Genomic DNA, 27,438 nt, shown 5'->3' with positions numbered 1-27,438 from the left:
GCCATCCGTTTCAAGAATACCATATTCAAGTGGGATAATAAAGCTAAGAGTTAGAAGTTTTACCCACTCAAATGAAGGATTGGATGACAACTTAGGTGGAGGAGTTCCTAATGATCTTGACAATGCGCGCTCAACTCCCGTCCATCCTTTTTGGAAGGCTCCCACTACTTGGCGAGGTTCTTCAAGCTCTACCTCTTGCCAAGCTTCCTCAAGTTTACATTCTTCTTCACCAATTTCTTGTAGCTCTTCCCCATCACTCAAATCATAAATAGGAGGTTGAGTGAAATCTACCTCATCATCAATTCCAAGTAGAGTGGGGAAGGGTTCTTCAAGCTCAAAAGGATCACATGTTGACTCGAAATTGTCATAAATAGGAGGGCCTATTGATTAGAACACTTCTTCCAATTCTTCAATCACATTGTGTCTTGGGGGTTGTGCACTCTCCTCCTCAACATCAACTTCAAACTCCATGGAAGAAGGCTCTTCACTTTGTGATTCCCCTATGTACTCAACATGTCCTAAGGTTCCAACCACTACTTTTTTTGGTTCAATCATCTCTACCTTCTCCTCTTGTTGCATTTCTCGCTTTAACTCCTCTTCTCCACCATGAAGCTTCAAGTCCATTCCCTCACTAAGCTCCTTGGTTGCTTCTCCACATTCAACAATGGGAGTGCCTTGATCGCATAGGCTTAGGCGGGATGAGACTATGTTGCTAATGGCTTCTACCATGATAGCTGTTTTAGCTCTTAGCTCCGCAAACTTCTTTTTATCCTCCTCTTGTCACCGTAAGATATGAGATTTAAGATCTTCGAATTCCAACATGGAGGCTTCATCGGGAGGTGAGGGTGGAAGAGAGGGTTCATTGTTTGAGGGAAGGGTATTATAGTCGGAAGGTGGTTCACATTAGTGAAATTCTTGAGGTGGTGTGTGTGGACTTTGTGGTTCTTGGAAGTATTGGTGTTGGAATGGTGGTGGCTCTAAGTATGGTTCATATGGTGGTTGGTATGGTGGGTATGGATTAGGGTCATATGAAGGTGGTTGGTGAAAGGTGGCTTGTGAGTATGGCTGATGGCTATGTTGAGGATATGGCTCAAAGGTTTATGGTGGTGGTTCTTGGAAGTCACACGGGGATTCACCATAACCATTGGATTGGTATGCATCATAGAATGGCTTTTCTTCATAATGCATTGGTAGAGGTTGTTGCCAAGAGGATTGATCATATGCATTTGGCTCCTCCCACCTTTGGTTATCCCATCCTTGATGCACATCTTCATTGAAGTTCCCATTTCCTACAACATAGTTGTAATCACACTCATAGCCAAAGTGAGAATTCATAGTGAAAAGTAAAAAAATAAGAAACAAAAGCTAACAATAAGTAATAAACAAAGTCTTAGAACTAGCAAAAACTAACAAGCAATCCAAAAATCAAGCTATCCACAATATTCACATATATACAATAACCAATAACATAACACCATTGCAACTCCCCGGCAACGGCGCAATTAATTTGATAGCGAAAATTGTTGTGGGTAAGGAATTCCACAAAATATTTACGTTGCAAGTATAGCTCCAAACCGACAAACAACCCTCACATCAAATTAAATTTTGGTTGTCACAAAGAACAAACCCCAAATAAGAAATAACCGGAGTATTTTGGACTCCGGGTCGTCTCATGAAGAGTTGCAATGAAGTGAATGATTATTGGCTATGAGGGGTATAGGGGGGTTTTGGTTGATTAGAGGGACAATAAAATAAAAAGACAAGAAAAGTAAATTGAGCAAGTAATTAAAGAAAGCAAGTAATAAAAAGAGAGACATTCATGGCAATGGACTGAGATCATAGGCTTTCTATCCTAGTCATGCATGATTAATTCATCTTATTTAGTTAACTCACACATCGGGAGAATGTCAAACAAGACTAATTAATCATGACATAAATATAAACAAGAATTTATCTCATTACGTAAACTCCAACAAATAGGGAGAAAGTCTAATGAGACTAGCTAATCTCAATCCAAAAGTCCTAATCGACTTACTAATTAAAATAGCAAAAGATTAGCGTCAATAGAAACAATATTCCAAAAGTCCTAATCAACTCACTAGATCACCAACATAAGTTGGGTTTTCATGACTCAAGATTGCCCAATTACTCTTTCCAAGCCAAGAATGCTCAAAATCTACTCTGACATCCAACCAAGTATTTTATCAAACACTTGGAAGGCATAAAAGGAAAGCATAGTAAAATAGCAACGAAAGTAAATCTACACTACTCAATTGCAATGAATTAAACGACAACAAATCCAAATTAACAATAAAGGAACATGAATCATAAATTGCATTAAAGGAAAATGGAGGAACAAAAGTGCATCAACAACAAAGTAAGCAATTACAAGAATGAAATACAAAATTAGAGAGAGAAAGAGTAGAGGAATAAGGAATTATAAAAGAAAAGTAAATCAAAGCATGAATTAAACCTAGATCTAAGATGAAAATGTCCTAATCCTAACCTAATTCTAGAGAGAAGAGGGAGCTTCTCTCTCTAGAAAATTAACTAAAGGCTCATGTTGGCTAAACTAATTGCTCCCCCTTGCTTGGACTTCAATTCTGCATGAAATACACTCAGAAACAAGTTGGATTTGGGCCTGGGCAGCTCAGAAATCGCCCCCAGCGTTTTGCCATTAAGTGGGCCAAGTAAGAGTATCGGCGCGCGTGTGCCATGTGCACGTGCGCGTCGCTGGCAAATTCCCAATCTGCACGGAAGCGGTATGTACGCGTGCGCGTCCTTGTGAAAAACCACTTCTGCACATGCACGCCTTATACACGTGCGCGTCCATCGGTGCATTCCAAATCTTTGTTTCTTAATGTATTCTCCTCTTTGTATGCTTTTCTCCTCATTTCTTCCATCCAATACTTGCCTTATGAACCTGAAATTACTTAACAAACACATCAAGGCATTGAATGGAATTAAGGTGGATTTAAAATCACTAATTTAGGGCCTAAAAAGCATGTTTTTACATTTAAGCATAATTCAATGGAGAATTACAAAACCATGCTATTTCATTGAATAAATGTGGGAAAAGGTGAATAAATCCCCCGAAATAAGCACAAAATAAACCACGAAATCGGGGTTTATCATCCTCTATCTTTCGACATCATCTTGTTTCTCTTCGAAGGTCTCTTTCGGCTTCCCGTCGATGTTCAGCTTCTTGTTCCAGCTGTTAAGGAAATTATGTTGCTTACGGATAGCTTCCAAAATTTCTGTGTTTGGGGGTTGCTTATTTCCCCCATTTTGAGGTGTGTCTTTAGAGGTGGCGTCCGTGTCTTTATTTGGCATTCTGTCCAAAAAAACCAGAGTTGTGGTCATTGTCAAGGTTGTCTGCCATGATGATGGGATGACTTCCAGGTTCCCCGGCAACGACGCCAATATTCCGAGGGTTACCTGAAACTATAGGTCGATCTCGGACGAGATCTCTTGTACTGGTCAGAGCTGTTGTATCCGACTTGATGAGGGTGGTCGGAGCTATTGGACTGAGGGTGCTGCTGATCCTTTGTCACCGGAGGGTGGTGATACCTGCAAGGGACTCTGATGCTTAAGTTAGCAAGGGTATTAAGTAGGGTTTTTGTAGAATCAGAGTATGAGTTATACCTGGGTGCTCCAGTGTATTTATAGTAGTGTGGCGTGACCTTTCTGGAGATAAGATAGTTATCTTATCTTTGCGTGAAGTCATCTTATCTTTAAGGGAACCGCCCTTATCTTCCTAGGCTTTGGCTGCCTTTAGATTGGGCTGCGTCCCTTCGTTTGGACCTGCTTGGGCCTCTTATGGCGATTTGTCCGAGCTCTTTGTGAAGAGGTCGGTCATGGCCCAACCTTCCAAGAGGTCAGTCATGGTCCAACCTTTTAAGAGTTCGGTCATGGGCCAACCTTCTAAGAGGTCGGCCAACCTGGTTCATTACAGCTCGAACCGATGCATGAACAGGAGTCATGATAAAAAAATTTAAACTACTAGACTTAACATGCAAGGAATCTTAAAGTGCAGGAAACTAAATCAAGTGACGAAAGCAAGGTATGAGCAATTTCAATCTAGTAAGAGAATAAATAATCTATTTCTACTCTAGAACTAAGGAATTAACTAAACTAACTATAACAAGAATCAAGCAATTGGGATTTTTGATTTTCAAATATGAATACTAAAAGGAACTCTTGGCTAGGCATAGGAATTGGGGTCACCATCCTTGTATAATAACCATATCTTGACAATTATAAGGAACTAAACTCACTAAGTCTACCTCTCTGCTTGAAGTACGTTTAATGTCTACTTCAACACTTAAGGTACGTCAAGTGGCTTGATCAATCTCAACTCATAAGACCTAATCCAACTACCAATTGGCTTAGTAGATTAGTGTCAATGGGTATCAACTTGACCACCAAGGGTTCTCAAATCACCAAATCAATTAGACCCAATGACTCAAGTTTACCCTATTTTCTTAGCCTAGGCCAAGAGTAAAAAAGACTACTCCATAATCAAAGGAAACATTTCATCAAACACATGGTATGCATTAACAAAAGATATATTCAAATTGCAAATTAATTGGAAATTAAAAGTACCCACTAACAGTTATCAATGGAAAACAACTCAAACAACACTATTAATCATAGAACATATCAATGCACTAATAGAAATTCAAGATCCACAAAGTTCATAAAACGAGAAAAAAATGGAAAATAACAAGAAAATTCAAATTCAAACACAAGACTAAACAAAATTCTACTAGAGAATTCAAATTAAGTAATGGAACTAAGATTAACAAAACCCAATTTAGAATTTCAACAAGGGAAGATCAAATCAAACTAGATTTAGAGAGGAATAAGAGTTTCTCTCTCTAGAAGAACAAGAAGCAAAAACTAGCTAAAATTATGTGTAAAGTATGTATGAATTATCCCCTCTTCCCCCTACAATTCCTGGGTCTGTTCCATGCAAAATCAGGTTGGAATTGGGCCTGGAGCTCCTCTAAAATTGCCAGCCACGAGTTCATTAATGAGGTCACGTGCTGAGCGTCACGCGTACGCGTCGGCCACACGTGCGTGTCGGTGAGTTTTGCAATCCACGCGTACGAGCCAGGAATTCGTACGCGTCGGTGGGATTTTTGCCAATGTACATGAATGTGTCAACTCTTGCGCGTGAGTCCCATCTATACGCTTCCACGCGTGAGCGTCGGCTACGCGTGCGCGTCGGTGCTAGCTCCTCCAAATCTGAATTCTTCATGTTCCTTCCACTTGTGCATGCTTCCTTTCCATCTTCTAGGCCATCCTTGCCCTGTAGACTCTAAAATCACTTAACAAATATATCACGGCATCGAATGGTAATAGAAGAAGATTAAAATATAGCATTTTTAGGGTCAAAGAAGCATATTTTCAACCATGAAGCAAAATTAGGAAGGAAACACAAAACCATGCAATTTATATGAATAAGTACGGAAAATATTGATAAAACCTTCCAAATTCTACACAAAATAAACCACAAAATTGGGGTTTACGAAACCTTCCCACACTTAAACCAAGCATATCCTCATGCTAAAAATAAAAAGACCAAAGAACATAGGAGAATGGGGTTTATGAAAAGCAATCTTCCTAAATGGATACAACTAATGCAAATGTTTCTATCTACTGGGTCAAAAGTGAATCAATCCTCCAAGAACATACATGAGAGCACATAGGGCTAATGTGATTGATGAGCGGATAATTTATACGCTTTTTGGCATTGTTTTTAGTATGTTTTTAGTAGGATCTAGTTACTTTTAGGGATGTTTTCATTAGTTTTTATGTTAAATTCACATTTCTGGACTTTACTATGAGTTTGTGTGTTTTTCTGTGATTTCAGGTATTTTCTGGCTGAAATTGAGGGACTTGAGCAAAAATCAGATTCAGAGGTTGAAGAAGGACTGCTGATGCTGTTGGATTCTGACCTCCCTGCACTCAAAATGGATTTTCTGGAGATAAAAAACTCGAAATGGTGCGCTTCCAATTGCGTTGGAAAGTAGACATCCAGGGCTTTCCAGCAATATATAATAGTCCATACTTTGACCAAGAATAGACGACGCAAACTGGCGTTCAACGCCAGCTCTCTGCCCAATTCTGGCGTCCAGCGCCAGAAAAGGATCCAAAACCAGAGTTGAACGCCAGAAATGGATCAAAACCTGGCGTTCAACTCAACAAATGGCCTCTGTACGTGGAAAGTTAAAGCTCAGTCCAAGCACACACCAAGTGGGCCCCAGAAGTGAATTTATGCATCAATTACTTACTCATGTAAACCCTAGTAGCTAGTTTATTGTAAATAAGACCTTTTACTATTGTATTAGATATCTTTGATCAGTTGTATGCTATCTTAGATCACGTTTGAGGGCTGGCCTCTTGGCCATGCCTGGACCTTCACTTATGTATTTTCAAACGGTAGAGTTTCTACACTCCATAGATTAAGGTGTGGAGCTCTGCTGTTCCTCAAAGATTAATGCAAAGTACTACTGTTTTCTATTCAATTCAACTTATTCTGCTTCTAAGATATTCATTCGCACTTCAACCTGAATGTGATGAACGTGAAAATCATCATCATTCCCTATGAACGCGTGCCTGACAACCACTTCCGTTCTACCTTCGACTGAATGAGTATCTCTTAGATCTCTTAATCAGAATCTTCGTGGTGTAAGCTAGAATGATGGCGGCATTCAAGAGAATCCGGAAAGTCTAAACCTTGTCTGTGGTATTCCGAGTAGGATTCAATGATTGAATGACTGTGATGAGCTTCAAACTCGCGATTGCCGGGCGTAGTGACAGAACGCAAAAGGATAGTAAATCCTATTCCAGCATGATCGAGAACCGACAGATGAATAGTCGTGCCGTGACAGGGTGCGTTGACCATTTTCACTGAGAGGATAGGATGTAAGCCATTGACAAGGGTGATGCCTCCAGACGATTAGTCGTGCCGTGACAGGGCATTTGGATCATTTTCCCGAGAGAAGACCAAAAGTAGCTACTGACAATGGTGATGCATTACATAAAGCCAGCCATGAAAAGGAGTAAGACTGATTGGATGAAGATAGCAGGAAAGCAGAGGTTCAGAGGAACAAAAGCATCTCTATTCACTTATCTGAAATTCTCACCAAGTGATTTACATAAGTATTTCTATCCCTATCTTATTAATTATTATTCGAAAACTCCATTACTATTTTATATCCGCCTGACTGAGATTTGCAAGGTGACCATAGCTTGCTTCACACCAACAATCTCCGTGGGATTCGACCCTTACTCACGTAAGGTATTACTTGGATGACCCAGTGCACTTGCTGGTTAGTTGTGCGAAGTTGTGAACCATGGTATTGGCATCATGTTTTTGGCGCCATTACCAGGGAAAGAAAGAGCGATGAATTTTACATAATCAAAGTGTAATCACAATTTCTGCGCACCAAGTTTTTGGCGCCGTTGCCGGGGATTGTTCGAGTTTGGACAACTGACGGTTCATCTTGTTGCTCAGATTAGGTAATTTTCTTTTTATTTTATTTTCAAAAATCTTTCAAAAATATTTCAAAAATTTTCTCATCTGTTTTCAAAAAAAAAATGAAAATGTTTTCAAAAATATATTTTTCTTCAGAATTTTTAAGAATGAATTCTAGTGTTTCACGAAGCATGTGAAGCTTGGCTGGCTGTAAAGCCATGTCTAAATTCATTTGGACTGAGGCTTGCAATTTGTTATCAAGAGCAAGCTAGTTGTTGCTAATCCACCTGCTGCTATTCCTGATCTACATGCTGAAGCTCCATGTCTAGTGTTTTGGACCGGAGCTTTCATTGAAAGCTTGGCTGGCTAGTAAGCCATGTCTAATTCCTGGACTGAAGCTTTAGACTAAGAAAGCAAGATTTCTGGAATTCATATTAAAAATTTTGGAATCCTTATTTTTCTTTTTAATTTTCAAAAAATATAAAATAAAAATCCAAAAAAATTAGAAAATCATAAAAATAAAAAAAATCAAAAATATTTTTGTGTTTCTTGTTTGAGTCATGTGTCATGTTATAAGTTTGGTGTCAATTGCATGTGCATCTTGCATTTTTCGAAAAAAAAAAAATCATGCATTCATAGTGTTCTTCATGATCTTCAAGTTGTTCTTGGTAAGTCTTCTTGTTTGATCTTTGCATTTGCATGTTTTGTGTCTTTTCTTGTTTTTCATATGCATTCTTGAATTCTTAGTGTCTAAGCATTAAAGAATTCTAAGTTTGGTGTCTTGCATGTTTTCCTTGCATTAAAAATTTTTCAAAAATATGTTCTTGATGTTCATCATGATCTTTATAGTGTTCTTGGTGTTCATCTTGACATTCATAGCATTCTTGCATGCATTCATTGTTTTGATCCATAACTTTCATGCATTGCATCATTTTTCTTATTTTTCTCTCTCATCATAAAAATTCAAAAATCAAAAAAAAAAACATCTTTCCCTTTTCTCTCTTAAAATTTCGAAAATTAGATTTGACTTTTTCAAAAATTTTTAAAATCTAGTTGTTTTCATAAGTCAAATCAAATTTTCAATTTAAAAATCTTATCTTTTTCAAAATCTTTTTCAAAAATCAAATCTTTTTCTTAATTTTACATCATAATTTTCGAAAATAACAATAACAATTAATGTTTTGATTCAAAAATTTCAAGTTTGTTACTTGCTTGTTAAGAAAGATTCAAACTTTAAGCTCTAGAATCATATCTTGTGATTTCTTGTAAATCAAGTCATTAATTGTGATTTTTAAAAATTAAATCTTTTTCAAAAACTAATTTCAATCATATCTTTTCAAAAATATCTTCTTATCTTATCCTTTTCAAAAATTTGATTTCAAAATATCTTTTCTAACTTCTTATCTTTTCAAAATTTGTTTCAACTAACTAACTAACTTTTTGTTTATTTCTTATCTTTTTCAAAACCACCTAACTAACTCTCTCTCTCTCTCTCTCTGAGTTCAGATTTTTCTCTTCTTCTTTTCTTCTACTAACAATAAGGAACCTCTTTATTGTGACATAGAGGATTCCTCTTCTTTTCTTTTTTTCTCCTCTTTCTTATGAGCAGGGACAGAGAAAAAGGCATTCTTGTTGAAGCTGATCCAGAACCTGAAAGGACTCTGAAGAGGAAATTAAGAGAAGCTAAATTACAACAATACAGAGACAACTTGATTGAAAATTTCGAACAAGTAAAGGAGATGGCAGCCGAACCCAACAACAATGCAAGGAGAATGCTTGGTGACTTTACTGCACCAAATTCCAATTTACATGGAAGAAGCATCTCCATCCCCACCATTGGAGCAAACAATTTTGAGCTGAAACCTCAGCTAGTTTCTCTGATGCAACAAAACTGCAAGTTTCATAGACTTCCATCTGAAGATCCTTTTCAGTTCTTAACTGAATTCTTGCAGATCTGTGATACTGTTAAGACTAATGGAGTAGATCCTGAAGTCTACAGGCTCATGCTTTTCTCTTTTGCTGTAAGAGACAGAGCTAGACTCTGGTTGAATTCTCAACCTAAGGATAGCCTGAACTCATGGGATAAGCTAGTCAAGGCTTTCTTAGCCAAGTTCTTTCCTCCTCAAAAGCTTAGTAAGATTAGAGTGGACGTTCAGACCTTCAGACAGAAAGAAGGTGAATCCCTCTATGAAGCTTGGGAGAGATACAAAGGACTGACCAAAAAGTGTCCTACTGACATGCTTTCAGAATGGACCATCCTGGATATCTTCTATGATGGTCTGTCTGACTTAGCTAAAATGTCATTGGATACTTCTGCAGGTGGATCCATTCACCTAAAGAAAATGCCTGCAGAAGCTCAAGAACTCATTGACATGGTTGCCAATAACCAGTTCATGTACACTTCTGAGAGGAATCCTGTGAGTAATGGGACGCCTATGAAGAAGGGAGTTCTTGAAATTGATACTCTGAATGCTATATTGGCTCAGAATAAAATATTGACTAAGCAAGTCAATCTGATTTCTCAGAGTCTGAATGGAATACAAGCTGCATCCAACAGTATTCAAGAGGCATCTTCTGAAGAAGAAGCTTATGATCCTGAGAACCCTGCAATAGCAGAGGTAAATTATATGGGTGAACCTTATGGAAACACCTATAACTCATCATGGAGAAATCATCCAAATTTCTCATGGAAGGATCAAAAGCCTCAACAAGGCTTTAATAATGGTGGAAGAAACAGGTTTAGCAATAGCAAGCCTTTTCCATCATCCACTCAGCAATAGACAGAGAATTCTGAACAAAATACCTCTAATTTGGCAAAGTTAGTCTCTGATCTGTCCAAGGCCACTGTAAGTTTCATGAATGAAACAAGGTCTTCCATTAGAAATTTGGAAGCACAAGTGGGCCAGCTGAGTAAAAGGATCACTGAAATCCCTTCTAGTACTCTCCCAAGCAATACAGAAGAGAATCCAAAAGGAGAGTACAAGGCCATTGACATAAGCACCATGGCCGAACCCAAAGAGGGAGAGGAGGACGTGAATCCCAAGGAATAAGACCTCCTAGGACGTCTAGTGATTAATAAGGAGCTTTCCTCTGAGGAACCAAAGGACTCTGAGGTCCATCTAGAGACCATAGAGATTCCATTGAACCTCCTTATGCCATTCATGAGCTCTGATGAGTACTCCTCTTCTGAAGAAAATGAGGATGTTACTGAAGAGCAAACTGCCAAGTTCCTTGGTGCAATCATGAAGCTGAATGCCAAATTATTTGGTATTGAGACTTGGGAAGATGAACCTCCCTTGTTCACCAATGAACTAAGTGATCTGGATCAACTGACATTGCCTCAGAAGAGACAGGATCCTGGAAAGTTCATAATACCTTGTACCATAGGCACCATGATCTTTAAGGCTCTGTGTGACCTTAGTTCAGGGATAAACCTCATGCCCCTCTCTGTAATGGAGAAACTGGAAATCTATGAGGTGCAAGCTGCTAAAATCTCATTAGAGATGGCAGACAACTCAAGAAAACAGGCTTACGGACAAGTAGAGGATGTGTTAGTAAAAATTGAAGGCCTTTACATCCCTACTGATTTCATAGTCTTGGATACTGGAAAGGAAGAGGATGAATCCATCATCGTAGGAAGACCTTTCCTAGCCACAGCAAGAGCTGTGATTGATGTGGACAGAGGAGAATTGATCCTTCAAGTGAATAAGGACAACCTTGTGTTTACAACTCAAGGATCTCTCTCTGCATCCATGGAGAGGAAGCATAAAAAGCTTCTCTCAAAGCAGAGTCAACCAAAGCCCCCACAATCAAACTCTAAGTTTGGTGTTGGGAGGCCACAACCAAACTCTAAGTTTGGTGTTGAACTTCCATATCCAAACTCTAAGTTTGGTGATAGGGAGTCTCAACAAAGCTCTGCACATCTGTGAGGCTCCATGAGAGCCCACTGTCAAGCTATTGACATTAAAGAAGCGCTTGTTGGGAGGCAACCCAATGTTTATTTATTTATTTTCCTTGTTTTTCATGTTTTATTAGGTTCATGATCATGTGGAGTCACAAAATAAATAGAAAAATTGAAAACGGAATCAAAAACAGCAGAAGAAAAATCACACCCTGGAGGAAGCACCTGCCTGGCGTTCAACGCCAGAACAGAGCATGGTTCTGGCGCTGAACGCCCAAAATGGGCAATATTTGGGCGCTAAACGCCCAGAACAGGCATGGTTCTGGCGTTCAACGCCAGAAATGGCCAACAAATGGGCGTTGAACGCCCAAAATGGGCACCAACCTGGCGCTGAACGCCCAGAGTTGTGTGCAAGGGCATTTTTACATGCCTAATGGGTGCAGGGATGTAAATCCTTGAACACCTCAGGATCTGTGGACCCAACAGGATCCCCACCTACCTCCACTCTCTTCTTCTCACCTCTCCTTCACAAAACCCCATAAACACTCTTCCCCAAAACCCTTCACCAACCACCTCAATCTCTCTTCCCTATAAACCTACCTCATAAACTCCACCTACCTTCAAAAATTCAAAACCAATTTCCCACCCAAACCCACCCTAAATGGCCGAACCTTAACCCCCTCCCTCCCCTATATATAGCCCTCCATTCTTCCTCATTTTCACAAAACACAACCCTCTCTTCTCTTCTTGGCCGAAACACAATCCCTTCTCCCTCTCCTCCATTTCTTCTTCTTCTTATTCTATTCTTCTTCTCTTGCTCGAGGACGAGCAATATTCTAAGTTTGGTGTGGTAAAAGCATAAGCTTTTTGTTTTTCCATTACCATTGATGGCACCCAAGACCGGAGAATCCTCTAGAAAAGGGAAAGGGAAGACAAAAGCTTCCACTTCCGAGTCTTGGGAGATGGAAAGGTTCATCTCCAAAGCCCATCAAGACCACTTCTATGATGTTGTGGCCAAGAAGAAGGTGATCCCCGAGGTCCCTTTCAAACTCAAAAGAAATGAGTATCTGGAGATCCGACATGAAATTCAAAGAAGAGGTTGGAAAGTTCTAACAAACCCCATCCAACAAGTCGGCATCCTAATGGTTCAAGAGTTCTATGCCAATGCATGGATCACCAAGAACCATGATCAAAGTAAGAACCCGGATCCAAAGAACTATGTTACAATGGTTCAGGGAAAATACTTGGATTTTAGTCCGGAAAATGTGAGGTTGGCGTTTAACTTGCCTATAATGCAAGGAGATGAATGCCCCTACACTAGAAGGGTCAACTTTAATCAAAGGTTGGACCAAGTCCTTATGGACATATGTGTGGAAGGAGCTCAATGGAAGATTGACTCCAAAGGTAAGCCGGTTCAACTAAGAAGATTGGACCTCAAGCCTGTGGCTAGAGGATGGTTGGAGTTCATTCAATGCTCAATTATTCCCACTAGCAACCGGTCTGAAGTTACTATAGACCGGGCCATCATGATCCATAGCATCATGATCGGAGAAGAGGTGGAAGTTCATGAGATTATACCTCAAGAACTCTACAAGGTGGCTGACAAGTCCTCCACCGTGGCAAGGTTAGCCTTTCCTCACCTCATCTGCCACCTATGCAACTCGGCTGGGATTGACATAGAGGGAGATATCCTCATCAAAGAGGACAAGCCCATCACTAAAAAAAAGATGGAGCAAGCAAGAGAGCCCATTCATGGAGCTCAAGAGGTGTATGAAGCTCATCACCATGAGATCCCGGAGATGCCTCAAATGCACCTTCCTCCACAAAACTATTGGGAGCAAATCAACACCTTCTTAGGAGAATTGAGTTCCAATATGGGACAACTAAGGGTGGAACATCAAGAGCACTCCATCATCCTTCATGAAATAAGAGAAGATCAAAAAGCAATGAGGAAGGAGCAACAAAGACAAGGAAGAGACATAGAAGAGCTCAAGGACATCATTGGTTCCTCAAGAAGGAAACGCCACCATCACTAGGGTAGATTCATTCCTTGTTCTTATTTCTTCTATTTTTTGTTTTCTATGTTATATGCTTATCTATGCTTGTGTCTTCATTACATGATCATTAGTGGTTAGTAACTTTGTCTTAAAGTTATGAATGTCCTATGAATCCATCACCTCTCTTAAATGAAAAATGTTTTAATTCAAAAGAACAAGAAGTACATGAGTTTCGAATTTATCCTTGAACTTAGTTTAATTATATTGATGTGGTGACAATGCTTCTTGCTTTCTGAATGTATGCTTGAACAGTGCATATGTCTTTTGAAGTTGTTGTTTAAAAATGTTAAATATGTTGGCTCTTGAAAGAATGATGACAAGGAGACATGTTATTTGATAATCTGAAAAATCATAAAAATGATTCTTGAAGCAAGAAAAAGCAGCAAAGAACAAAGCTTGCAGAAAAAAAAATGAAAATAGGCGAAAAAAATAGAAAGAAAAAGCAAGCAGAAAAAGCCAAAAGCTCTTAAAACCAAGAGGCAAGAGAAAAAATCCAATAACCCTTAAAACCAAAAGGCAAGGGTAAATAAAAAGGATCCCAAGGCTTTGAGCATCAGTGGATAGGAAGGCCTAAAGTAATAAAATCCTGGTCTAAGCGGCTAAACAAAGCTGTCCCTAACCATGTGCTTGTGGCGTGTAGGTGTCAAGTGAAAACTTGAGACTGAGCGGTTAAAGTCAAGGTCCAAAGCAAAAAAAAGAGTGTGCTTAAGAACCCTGGACACCTCTAATTGGGGACTTTAGCAAAGCTGAGTCACAATCTGAAAAGGTTCACCCAATTATGTGTCTGTGGCATTTATGTATCCGGTGGTAATACTGGAAAACAAAGTGCTTAGGGCCACGGCCAAGACTCATAAAATAGCTGTGTTCAAGAATCATCATACTGAACTAGGAGAATCAATAACACTATCTGAACTCTGAGTTCCTATAGATGCCAATCATTCTGAACCTCAATGGATAAAGTGAGATGCCAAAACTATTCAAGAGGCAAAAAGCTATAAGTCCCGCTCATATGATTGAAGCTATGTTTCATTGATAGTTTGGAATTTATAGTATATTCTCTTCTTTTTATCCTATTTGATTTTCAGTTGCTTGGGGACAAGCAACAATTTAAGTTTGGTGTTGTGATGAGCGGATAATTTATACGCTTTTTGGCATTATTTTTAGTATGTTTTTAGTAGGATCTAGTTACTTTTAGGGATGTTTTCATTAGTTTTTATGTTAAATTCACATTTCTGGACTTTACTATGAGTTTGTGTGTTTTTCTATGATTTCAGGTATTTTCTGGCTGAAATTGAGGGACTTGAGCAAAAATTAGATTCAGAGGTTGAAGAAGGACTGCTGATGCTGTTGGATTCTGACCTCCCTGCACTCAAAATGGATTTTCTGGAGCTACACAACACGAAATGGCGCGCTTACAATTGCATTGGAAAGTAGACATAATGGGCTTTCCAGCAATATATAATGGTCCATACTTTGGCCAAGAATAGATGACACAAACTGGCGTTCAACGCCAGCTCTCTGCCCAATTCTGGCGTCCAGCGCCAGAAAAGGATCCAAAACCAGAGTTGAACGCCAGAAATGGATCAAAACCTGGCGTTCAACTCCACAAATGGCCTCTGCAAGTGGAAAGTTAAAGCTCAGCCCAAACACACATCAAGTGGGCCCCAGAAGTGAATTTATGCATCAATTACTTACTCATGTAAACCCTAGTAGCTAGTTTATTATAAATAAGACCTTTTACTATTGTATTAGATATCTTTGATCAGTTGTATGCTATCTTAGATCACGTTTGAGGGCTGGCCTCTCGGCCATGCCTGGACCTTCACTTATGTATTTTCAAACGGTAGAGTTTCTACACTCCATAGATTAAGGTGTGGAGCTCTGCTGTTCCTCAAAGATTAATGCAAAGTACTACTGTTTTCTATTCAATTCAACTTATTCCGCTTCTAAGATATTCATTCGCACTTCAACCTGAATGTGATTAATGTGACAATCATCATCATTCCCTATGAACGCGTGCCTGACAACCACTTCCGTTCTACCTTCGACTGAATGAGTATCTCTTAGATATCTTAATCAGAATCTTCGTGGTGTAAGCTAGAATGATGGCGGCATTCAAGAGAATCCGGAAAGTCTAAACCTTGTCTGTGGTATTCCGAGTAGGATTCAATGATTGAATGACTGTGATGAGCTTCAAACTCGCGATTGCCGGGCGTAGTGACAGAACGCAAAAGGATACTAAATCCTATTCCAGCATGATCGAGAACCGACAGATGAATAGCCGTGCCGTGACAGGGTGCGTTGACCATTTTCACTGAGAGGATAGGATGTAAGCCATTGACAAGGGTGATGCCTCCAGACGATTAGCCCTGCCGTGACAGGGCATTTGGATCATTTTCCCGAGAGAAGACCGAAAGTAGCCACTGACAATGGTGATGTATTACATAAAGCCAGCCATGGAAAGGAGTAAGACTGATTGGATGAAGATAGCAGGAAAGCAGAGGTTCAGAAGAACGAAAGTATCTCTATTCACTTATCTGAAATTCTCACCAAGTGATTTACATAAGTATTTCTATCCCTATCTTATTAATTATTATTCGAAAACTCCATTACTATTTTATATCCGCCTGACTGAGATTTGCAAGGTGACCATAGCTTGCTTCACACCAACAATCTCCGTGGGATTCGACCCTTACTCACGTAAGGTATTACTTGGACGACCCAGTGCACTTGCTGGTTAGTTGTGCGAAGTTGTGAACCATGGTATTGGCATCATGTTTTTGGCGCCATTACCAAGGAAAGAAAGAGCGATGAATTTTACATAATCAAAGTGTAATCACAATTTCTGCGCACCAGTGATATGATAATCCATGAACTCTACCAATTCAAACATCAAAATGACATGTGTGCAACTTGCAAGAAGAAAGCTTGTGAAGGCCGAAAACAAGGAATTGAGCATCGAACCCTCACCAGAAGTGTATCCGCTCTATTCACTCAAGCGTATAGTGTTGATAACTCAATTCTCCTCTAATAATGTTTTTCAAGATTTGTTCTCCATCTAACAATCAACAATTATTCAATGCATGCATACAAATATCATGAGGTCTTATTCATAGGTTGTAATGGGGATAGGGTAAGGGTGAGGATGTATGTGGTCAAGTGAGCTTGAAATTTGAATCTTTGATTAACCTAAGCTCTCGCTAAACACATATAGCAACCTATACAATTCTAATACACAACCTAGCTACCCATGATTCCCACTTTTTCACATACTCATGCATTTTCTTTAATTCACATTCCATATGCATTATTATTGTTAATTTACTTTGCGGTATTTTTGTCCACTTTTTATTGTATTTTTTTATGTATATATTTTTTTCTTTTATTTTTCTTCTTCTTTTTTTTTTCTACATACGTATATATATTTTTTTCTTTATCATTTTTTCACAATGGAGTATATACAACGTATCAATGCATATAGTTTCACATAATTAATACATGAGTATGTACCCAATTCCCAAATTTTCAAAAAAAATACAAAATACACTTTTACCTCAACCAATGTCCCAAGTTTCCCATACCTAGATGATACACACCCTCACTAGCCTAAGCTAATCAAAGATCTAAATTAAAGGACATTCATTATTTTTCACTTAGGAGTAGTGATGTACTAAAATTAAGAACAAAGAGATTAAATGGTCTCAAAATTGGCTAACAATAATTGATGAAAGGTAGGCTATTTGGGTAAGTGAGTTAAATTAAATGATGGCCTCAATCATATAGATGCATGTATACATGGAATAATGGACATAAAGAATCGAACAAATCAAAGATTACAATCATAGAAATAGAACAAGACACAAAAGAATGGAAATAAGTGGTTATAAGATGTAACCACACAATTGGGCTCAAAACTCACATGCTTGTGTTCTTTGCTCAAAAACCATATTCCAAAATAAATTCTTCAAGCAAGTTTAACACAAAGAAAAATTTTTCCAAATTGGTAGGGTGCCCTTAAAATGATTTCTTGGAAAAGAAGTCATCACCCTAACCAAGTAGTCCTAATAAGAACAACTACCATGCAAAAAATGTTCAAAACAAAAACTAACTATGCAATTTATCTTAATCAATAAAAGAAAAATCAAATTATGGGTGTTGGAAAGAAAAGGGGTTGTTACCTATGGACGTTGGAGACGACCTCCCCACACTTAAAAGTTTGCATGGTCCTCCATGCTATTGGTGAGGCGCAAGGTGGGCTTGGGGTCAGCACCTCCACTATCCATCGCTTGTGAGCTTGCATCACTTTGGTCCGAAGTGGAAGTGGAAATGTCCGGCTCTTCCATAGGTGGGTTAACATAACCCTAAAGCTTCTTCATGTAAGCAAATTGGCGTTGGTTCCGCTGCTCGTATCGGTCCACCGTTTTAGTAAGTGCTAGAAGCAGTTGGTGGGATGACTTCTGTGATGCGGATGAAGAGGTAGGAATGTCAGAAAGGGGAGCTATGTCAAGGCTTGTGGTGTGCATAAGAGGATTAAGATATTTTCCGCTAGGGACAATGGCACCCTTTGCCAAAATTATTGCCTTCATGTCCTTAGCCTCGTGGGGGACACCAGCAGCAGCAACCAAATCTGTCACTAGGGCGGGAAATAGGAGGTTACCCTTAGCATGAACACGACCCATTGCTTGTCTGATGAGGAGAGGAATATTGACCAGCCTCTCAGTGAGTACGCACCAGACAAGGAGGGCTAAATCTGCTGTAATGGACAACTCATGAGTGCCTGAAAGAACGTAGTGGGACAAGATCTGAGCCCACGCTTGAGCTTCCACAGTAAGCGCGCGTGCGTCAATGCACTTAGGGCGGAGCCTGAGTGTCCCCTGGGTCCAATGTGATTCCGGTTCGGCAATGACTTTAAGGATAGAATCCCAATCAAAATCGCATGTGCAGCGCTGTTGCAGGACCTCATGGTAACCATCTGTTCCTTCTACCACTTGCAAGACTTTAAGTATCCCTTGAATAGCTTCTTCCAAAATTGGGACTTGCTTCCGGCGCACAAAAACTATTTGAAGGGAAGGGGAGTGCTAATTGGAGTAGAACTCCACCACCCAAGAAAGGTTAGCTTCTTGTGGTCTCCGCATTAGAAATCTCCATTGTCGCCGCTCAGTGCGGGGTAAGATACACTGAACAAGATGCTCCAGAGGAACGAGGAGGGGTTCAGCATGGTAACTCCTTTCAACCACAGTGGGGAACATGAGCTCGCAATAGCGGTTGGGAAACCTTGTGGGGTCCTTTACAGGGTTACCCTTCTCTTGCTCATCAATATGGATGATGCTCTTCACCCTCTTGGAGAGGGGCTTGACTTTTGGTGCAGGAAGCACCTTACCGGTTGTTCTTTGAGGTGCCCTCTTGTTAGGCGGCTTTTTTAGAGCTTTTCCATTGTCCTTTTTGATGGCCATCCTGAAAAGGAAAGGAAAAGAGAAAATATTAAACTCGAAGAAGCAACATAAACATAATAACATGCAAGTGAGAAATAATGCCATAGAGGAGTAAAGCATCTTGAAGACATGACAGCTGCAACATGTAAGCAAGACAGCAATGCAATAATCGGTGCATATCACTAGCATGAGATGCAAGAGTGAGAAAGGCTTGCAAGTAAGGAATGAGAAGAACAAGCTCAAACATCAATAACAACACAAAGTAACATATGCAAGAAAGATAATAAGCACAAGAAAATCAATCACCTAATCTAACTTCAAGACAATAAAGCATGCAAAAGGAATAAAGTGGAGTTAGAGAGGGTTAAAACACAATTCTTGCAATAGGACATAAGGAAGCAAGTCATGGGTACGAGCATATGAATGGTAAAGATGAAGTGCAATAAGCTAAATGCACAATAAAAAAGCAAGTGTAGTGAGAGAAGAACACAATATTAAAAGCATAGAGTCAAAATAGACTAAAAATGTCATAGGTACTTTTCAACAAACACTTGGTGTGCAACATTTAAACCACAAGCAAATTGAATAAATTCAAAAATGTATCATCCCAAAATGAAATATCAAACATCAAAACAATACCACATAATCACAAAGGAGTCAAAAGATATCAAAGTAACCCATCAAAGCAAGAGCTAACTCAAAATTCGACACCCATGGAAAATACGAAAAGAAAGAAAGCAAATAAACAAGAACAAATTAAGTAAAATGCAATTAAGAAGTAATAAAGAAAAGTAGATAAATGCAACTAATAAGAGAAAAATTAAACAAAGACAAAAGAGAAAGAGGAAGAATGGAACCTTGATAGAAGAAGAACGTGAGGGTAAGGTAAGATGCAAGTGAGAAATAGGAGAGGGGAAAAGAGAGGAAGAGAATGTGGGACCGCCGGAGGTGGTGGTCGCCGGTGGATGAAGTCGCCGGTGGTAGTGGGCGGAGACAAGGTGGTGGCCAAAGTGAAGAAGGGAGGAGGGAGGAGTAGAAGAAGAGGATTAAAGAAAGAATTAAAATCAGGGCAGGCTGCATATCAGCTGCGTCGGGGATGCGACGCATGCGCGTCATCCACGCATGGGCGTGGATGACCAGAAAAGAGCAAGGATACGTAAGCGTTGTCCACGCATACGCGTCGATAACAGAAATGAAGAGGACGTGTACGCGTCCAGTGACGCGCACACGTGGTAGAAGTTGTGCCCCTCGCGTAGAGTTCGCATAAAGCTGGCATAATGATGAACCAAAATTGTGTGTATGGTTTAGACTTTCACAAATGAAGTCTCGTTGCAAGTATAGTTCTAAACCAACAAACAATTCCTTCAATCAAAAATTTGGTTGTCACAAGTACAAACCCCAATAAAAGTAACCAAAGTATTCAAACCTCGGGTCGTTCTTCCTAGGAATTGCAATAAGATGTTCTTGTTATTGGCTATGAAGTATATTTTGGGGGTTTTATAGTAAGAGACAAGAAATGTAAATGGCAAAGGAAATGAACTAACAATTAAGAAAGCTCTTGGCAAGGTATGAGAATTAAAAATCCTATCTTAATTATGAGCTTCAAGTGTGACAAGAAGAATTGTCCATTGCTCCACTTAGTTAACCTCTAACTATGAAAGAAAGTGATGCCAGGGCATCTTGGCTAGTTTTACTAGCTATTTTTTGTATGCTTTAGGTTGGTTTCATGCATTTTCTTAGGAAATAAGAAAGCATTTGGTTGAAAATGCATTCATACCATGATTCAAGCAAACATTGTGAATTTTGAATGATTTCATGAGAATTATGCATGAATTGAATAATAAAATAGATGATGCATGATCTCATGATTAAGAGCAAGACTTTGATGCACTTTGTTTGATTGATTTCAGGTAACAAGAAGCAGAGAAGAGCCACCTTAGTAGCTACGTTAGTACCACTAACGTGGCCATTAACGTGGAAGGAAGGAAACTTTGGAACATTAGTGGTAAAAGTAAACACCACTAACGTTAGCGAAGGGCAAGAAGACCCACGTTAGTTTCTACGTTAGTTACATTAACGTGGGAACTAACATGGAAGGAAAGGGAAACTCCAATGTTAGTGGAAAAAGTGAACGCCACTAACGTTTGCGAAGCCACGAACACCCACATTAGTGGCCACGTTAGTGCCACTAACGTGGGCATTAACGTGGAAGAAAGGAGGCAGCTGTGAAAGTTAGTGGAAAAAGTGAACGCCACTAATGTTTGCGAAGCAAAGAAGGCCTACGTTAGTGGCCACGTTAGTGCCACTAATGTGAACACTAACGTGGGCAAAATCTCATCCGGCAGCCTGACCATGCCTTCTTCAAACAAGAATAACTTGATCCACAAAGCTCCAAATGAGGTGAATCCAGTGGCATTGGAAAGTAGGATTCCATAGATTTCCAAGCATATATGGAACTACATAGTGGACACTAAATTTGAGGGAGAAAACCTGCCCCGAAAGTGCAAAGATGAACATGGTATCAACCTGTAGAAAGGCTAGCTGACCTCTTCACCTTCCAAGTAGTGTAACTCGAGCTGTAGAGCTCCAAATGATGCGCTTCCAAAGGCGCTGGAAAGTAGACATCCAGGGCTTTTCAACAATATATTTGATCTCTAGATCCTGGCAATATTAATCCCCTGAACACTGACGTTATTGGCACTCACTTTTGCCAATAACGCCAGCGACTATGCCAGCGACCCTGTCTCCTTCCAGGGAGCAAAACTTGAGTTACAGAGGTCCAATCAAGGTGATTCTAGTTGCATTAAAAAGCTGACATTAAGAGCTTTCCAACGACATATAATAGTTTATAGTGGGCTTGAAATTGGAGTACAAACAAGAGGCATCTTTTAAGCCCTAAAAATACCAACTGGGTAGCAAATGTGACGTTAGCCACACTAACTTCAGCACTAACGCCACACTTGTAGCATTAGTGTGGCTAACGGTAGCACTAACGATTAGCACCTAGACCTCAACTTGATTTACTTCTCTTTCAAGGACCACCCAACCACAAAGAAGCAAGCCCACAAGTGGCAACCAATCAAGGTCACAAGAAGCATCTAGAATAGGAATTTTCATTTAATTGTAATTTACTTTTAGTTTCATTTCATTTTGTAATTTAGGAGAGCATACATAAAGGCCTTAGTTTTAACATTTAATTTATTCGGGATTGGAGGGAGGATTCTGTATTGGGGTCTTCGGACTCCCTCCCCTCACACACTTTTCTTTCTTTTTCTTTTCTTAGTAGTAGTACATTTTATAGTTTGTAATTTTCCATTTATGAACTTTAAAGTTTCAATTTCAGTTTTAATCTTCATCTTTATTTTTCTGCACTTTCTTTCTTTTCTATTTTGGTAGAGCAATGAACAACTAACTCTTTTTATTGGGTTAGAGAGATCTATTTTGATTCAATGGATCAATTGTAGTTCTTATTCTTCTTCTTCTTTCTTTTCTCTTGATTTTACTGGAGAGCTTTCGATCTTCATCCAATTAGGTAATTGTCTCGGAAGAGAAATTGCTCATACTTGGATTTCCTCTGAACCTTGGAAGAGGAATGAGGAAATCATGCTAGAAATGCTCTCTCACATTGGATTAGGTTGGGGGTTGGATGGATATTGTGACATTTAATCCTACCAATACTTTGATCTATGAATGTGTGTGGTATAATCAGTGACCAAATTTCATCTCTTTCCATGAGCAATTAAATGAAGGAATTGGGAAATTATTCAAGCTTAGAGAGATTGGATTGCCAAGGAATTGGGATCCAATCACTTAAGATTGCCAAGGAGATCAATGAATGCATTGATTGAGAATGAGATGAGAATGAACTTGATCCGGAGAATTGCAATACCTCTTGATCCCAATGTTCATTTTATTTTTAGTTCTTAGATTTACTTTTCTTGCCATTTTACTTTTTTGTACTTTATTACTTTTCCTTACTTTTATGCCATTTACAGTTCCTTGTTACTCATCACTCCAATATGATTCGTCTAACTAGGATAATCAATTAACCATTGATTGCTTAATCTGTTAATCCCTGTGGGATTCGACCTCACTCTTTTGTGAGTTATTACTTGACGACAATTCGGTATACTTGCTGAGGGAAATTTGTTGAGAGACAAGTTTCCGTGCATCAGAAAGTCAAGTGGATATCAACTTGAGACCACAAGTTCTAGTCTAATCATGATGAAAGACTAGTTTTAATGATAATTCAAGTCAACTAGCAACTTCCAATTATCAATCAACAAGAGAGTTTGATAATTCAAGTGTCTCCAATTACTCAACCTAGGCCAAAAGGAACAAAATCTACCTCATAACTAGAAGAGACATTTCAACAAATACTTAGTGGACAATACAAACAAACAACACATAAATTGCAAGAATTAAAGGAATCTACAGCTACAAAAGCAAGAGATCAATAATAGAAAATCAAAACAATTATGAAACAACAAAGAAATCACAAATTACATTGAAAAGAAATGTAGATCTACAAGAGAATTCATAAACTACAACTAACAATACAAAGAAACTACAAGAGATGTAGAATGCTACAACTACAAGAGAACAATTAAAGATGGAAAAGGAAAATTGAAAGGGAAGAAGTAGTAGATCTAGATTTAAAACTAAGAACCCTAATCTAGAGAGAGGAGAGAGCTTCTCTCTCTAGAAACTAACTAAAGCATGATGAAAACTAAACTAAAATAAACTAACTCACTAATCGGTTCATCCCTCTTTAATCCTTGGGTTAAATAGCATCATGAGCTAGATTGGGCCCAAAATACTTTAGAAATTGCTGGCCACGAGTTGCCTTTAGTGAGTCACGTGCAGCTTCCCATGTGTACACGTGCATGATGCGTACGTGTCCCTAAACGCCAGGAAACTATGTCAAATTTTATATCATTTTAAAGTCTCGGAGGTTAGCTTTCCAACACAACTGGAATCGCCTTATTTGGATCTCTATAGCTCATGTTATGATCGATTAAGTGCGAAGAGGTCAGGATTGACAGCTTTGCAATTCATTTATTTCTTCATTAGTTCTCCATTTTTACATGCTTTTACTTCGTTCCCTCAATCTAATATTTACCTTCTAAACCTGAAATCAAACAAACATTCAAGGCATCTAATGGTATCAAGGTGAATTAAATTTAGCTACTTTAAGACCTAAAAAGCATGTTTTCACTCTTAAGCATAATTAAAGGAGAATTACAAAACCATGCTATTTCATTGAATAAATGTGGGAAAAGATGATAAAATCTCTCTAAATTCAACACAAGATAAACCCTAAAAATGGGATTTATCACATAACTCTCGGGTTTTAGTACCAGAGAATTTAAAATTGGCGATCGACGCGTGCGCATCGCCCACACTTACGCGTGAGTGAGCCAAAAATTAAGTGACGCGTAGGCGTCGTACGACGCGCATGCGTAGAATAAAATTGTGCCTTGCGCACAGTGACAGTGCAAGTCCCACATAACTCTCTAATTTTTGTACCAGGAGTTGCGAATTCACCAAACGACGTGTACGCGTCGCCCACGCTTACGCGTGGGTTGGCGAAGTGGACCAATGATGCTTAAGCGTCATCGGCGCGTACGTGTGGATAGGGATTGTGCTCCCAGCACAATTCTCACCCAAATCTCACACAACTCTCGGGTTTTTTACCAGGAGTGGTGTAGACACAACGACGCGTACGCGTCGCCCATGCTTGCGCGTGGGGGATACCTTTTTTTTAAAACAACATAGAGAATGGCAATTTTAACACAATCTTCGCAATCATTCAGCTAGATAGATCAAGAAAATACTCACAATTTCATAAAATCCTCAAAATGAAGCATTTTCTTCAGCATAATCAATTCGACTAAACCATGATCAATGAAATCTTAATGAATATCACAACAATTCAGTAAAATTAACAAAATCTAGTGCTCCTAAACAAACTTCACAACATCAAGAAATCACAAAATCCACAAAGAATCTAAAGCTAGAAGTAAGGAAGTATATACAAGAAAGATCATACCATGGTGGGATGTATCCCACCTAGCACTTTTCTTTAACGTCCTTAAGTTGGAAGGTCGTGAGCTTAAGCTTCTCCTCCTGTAGGTGCATCCTCAAGTAGGAACACCTCTACTTCTCTTGATAATTTGTAGCCATGATACTTCTTCACTCTATTGTCGTTCACTTTGAATGTTGTATCACTTTGAGGGTCAAATAATTCGACCACACCATAGGGCTTTAGTTCCTTTACTCTAAAGGGTCCATCCCATCTTGAACGGAGCTTTCTAGGCATGAATCTGAGCCTCGAATTATAAAGGAGAACTTCGTCACCTTCTTGAAAATCTTTTTTTCGGATATGGTGATCATGAAATGCCTTAGTCTTTTCCATGTAGATCTGAGCATTCTCATACGCCTCCATCCTAAGACATTCAAGCTCCTCCAGTTGCAATTTCCTGGCTATACCCGCCTTGGTGATATCCATATTACAGTGCTTAACAGCCCAATAGGCCTTATACTCAATTTCAACTGGGAGGTGGCACGCCTTCCCATAGACAATCCGAAAGGGAATCATCCCTAACGGAGTCTTATAGGCCGTCCTATATGCCCACAATGCATCTCCCAACCGAGAGCTCCAGTCCTTCCTTTGTGGATTTACCACTTTTTCCAAAATTCGCTTAATCTCCCGGTTGGACACCTCCGCTTGCCCATTTGTTTGGGGGTGATAGGCGGTTGCAAGCTTATGTAACACCCCATATCGCTTGAGTAGTGCTTCTACCTTCCTATTGCAAAAGTTAGAACCTTGGTCGCTCACGATTGCTTGTGGCGACCCATAGCGGGATGCAATATTGTTTCTAAAGAAACCACAGCATTAGCGTCATCAAGGCGGGTAGGTATCGCCTCCACCCACTTTGATACGTAATCAACTGCTAACAAAATATACAGATCTCCACTTGAGTTAGGAAATGGCCCCATAAAGTTTATGCCCTATACATCAAAAATTTCATAAAACAACATTGGTTGTTGAGGCATTTCATCCTTTTGAGATGCATTTCTTGACTTTTGACATTGGTAACATGACACACAAAATTGGTTAGCATCCTTGAACAATGTCGGCCACCAGAATCAACAATCCAAAACCTTTTTAGCCACAAAATTCAAGAATGGGTTGGATTTCGAATTCTGGGACACATCTTCGAATTACTTGGTCAACTCCCCTTTTCCACAAGTGAGGGTCGTGATGCGGGTGCATCATTGCCTATTTTTAGTAGTTATTTCAGTAGATTTTTGTTTAGTTTTTATACACATTTTTCCAATAAATGAGTAATAGCATGAAAAATCTTTGCATGAAACAAAATCTCAAGCATAGGTGAATTTTAGTTAATATACAGGATAAATATGATGAAATAGATCAAACTAAGTGAATGTATGATTTTGAGCATTATTAGCACACTTAGTATAGTAAAGTTTATCTTGTATGTTACTTTGATACACTTTGTTTGTTTGATTTCAGACCAAAAGAAGAAGAGAAGAGCCACGTTAGTGGCTACGTTAGCGCCACTAACGTGGCCATTAACATGGAAGGAAGGAAAGTTTAGAACGTTAGTGGGAACGTTAATGGAATTAACTTTGAAGAAGGAGAGCATGGAAAGTTAGTGACAACGTTAACGCCACTAACTTTAGCAAAGGCCAAGAACACCCACGTTAATGGCCCCGTTAGTGCTATTAACGTGGGCATTAACGTGGAGAAAGGAGGCAGCTGTGAAGTTAGTGGAAACGTTAACATCACTAACTTTAGCGAAGCAAAGAAGGCCTACGTTAGTGGCCACGTTAGTGCCACTAACGTGGACACAAACGTGGGCAAAATTTCACCCGTCACCCTGACCATGCCTTCTTCAAACAAGAATAACATGAGCCACAAAGCTCCAAAAGAGGTGATTCTAGTGGCATTGGAAAGTAGGATTTCAGAGCTTTCCAAGCATATATGGCACTACATGGTGGACACTAAATTTAAGGGAGAAAACCTCCCCCAAAAGTGCAAAGTTGAACATGGTATCAACCTGTAGTAAGGCCAGCTGACCTCTTCACCTTCCAAGAGGTGTAACTCGAGCTGTAGAGCTCCAAATGATGCGCTTCCAAAGGTTTTGGAAAGTAGACATCCAGGGATTTCGAATAATATATAATAGTATGTGGTGGACATTAATTTTGAGCTCCAGAACCTAGCAATATTAATCCCCTGAACGCTGACGTTACTATGGCTAACTTTGCCAATAACGCCAGTTACTATGCCAGCAACCCTGTCTCCTTCAAAGGAGCATAACATGAGTTACAGAGGGCCAATTGAGGTGATTTCAATTGCATTAGAAAGCTGACATTCAGATATTTCCAACGATATATAATGGTCTATAGTGGGTGGTGCACGAAATTGTGATCATCAATGGCGCCAACAACTTGGTACGCATAATTGTAATCTCAACTCTTTTTCACAATTCCGCACAACTAACCAACAAGTGCACTGGGTCATCCAAGTAATAA

At 39.3% G+C, this 27,438-nt stretch overlaps 1 non-coding gene across 1 annotated transcript; it reads right to left on the bottom strand.

Moving 5' to 3' along the window:
• Positions 1-9,621: 9,621 nt before the first annotated feature.
• On the bottom strand, positions 9,622-9,728 carry LOC148552714 (small nucleolar RNA R71). Its single transcript, XR_015893152.1, has one exon. It is a non-coding gene; the product is annotated as a small nucleolar RNA R71 (small nucleolar RNA).
• Between the last annotated feature and the right edge of the window lie 17,710 nt (positions 9,729-27,438).

This window comes from Arachis ipaensis, chromosome B7, assembly GCF_059453495.1.
Source record: "Arachis ipaensis isolate K30076 ecotype BB chromosome B7, ASM5945349v1, whole genome shotgun sequence".
Classification (NCBI taxonomy): domain Eukaryota; kingdom Viridiplantae; phylum Streptophyta; class Magnoliopsida; order Fabales; family Fabaceae; genus Arachis; species Arachis ipaensis.
The sequence above is the reverse complement of the archived record's forward strand: the minus strand, read 5'-3'. Positions and strand labels throughout refer to the sequence as shown.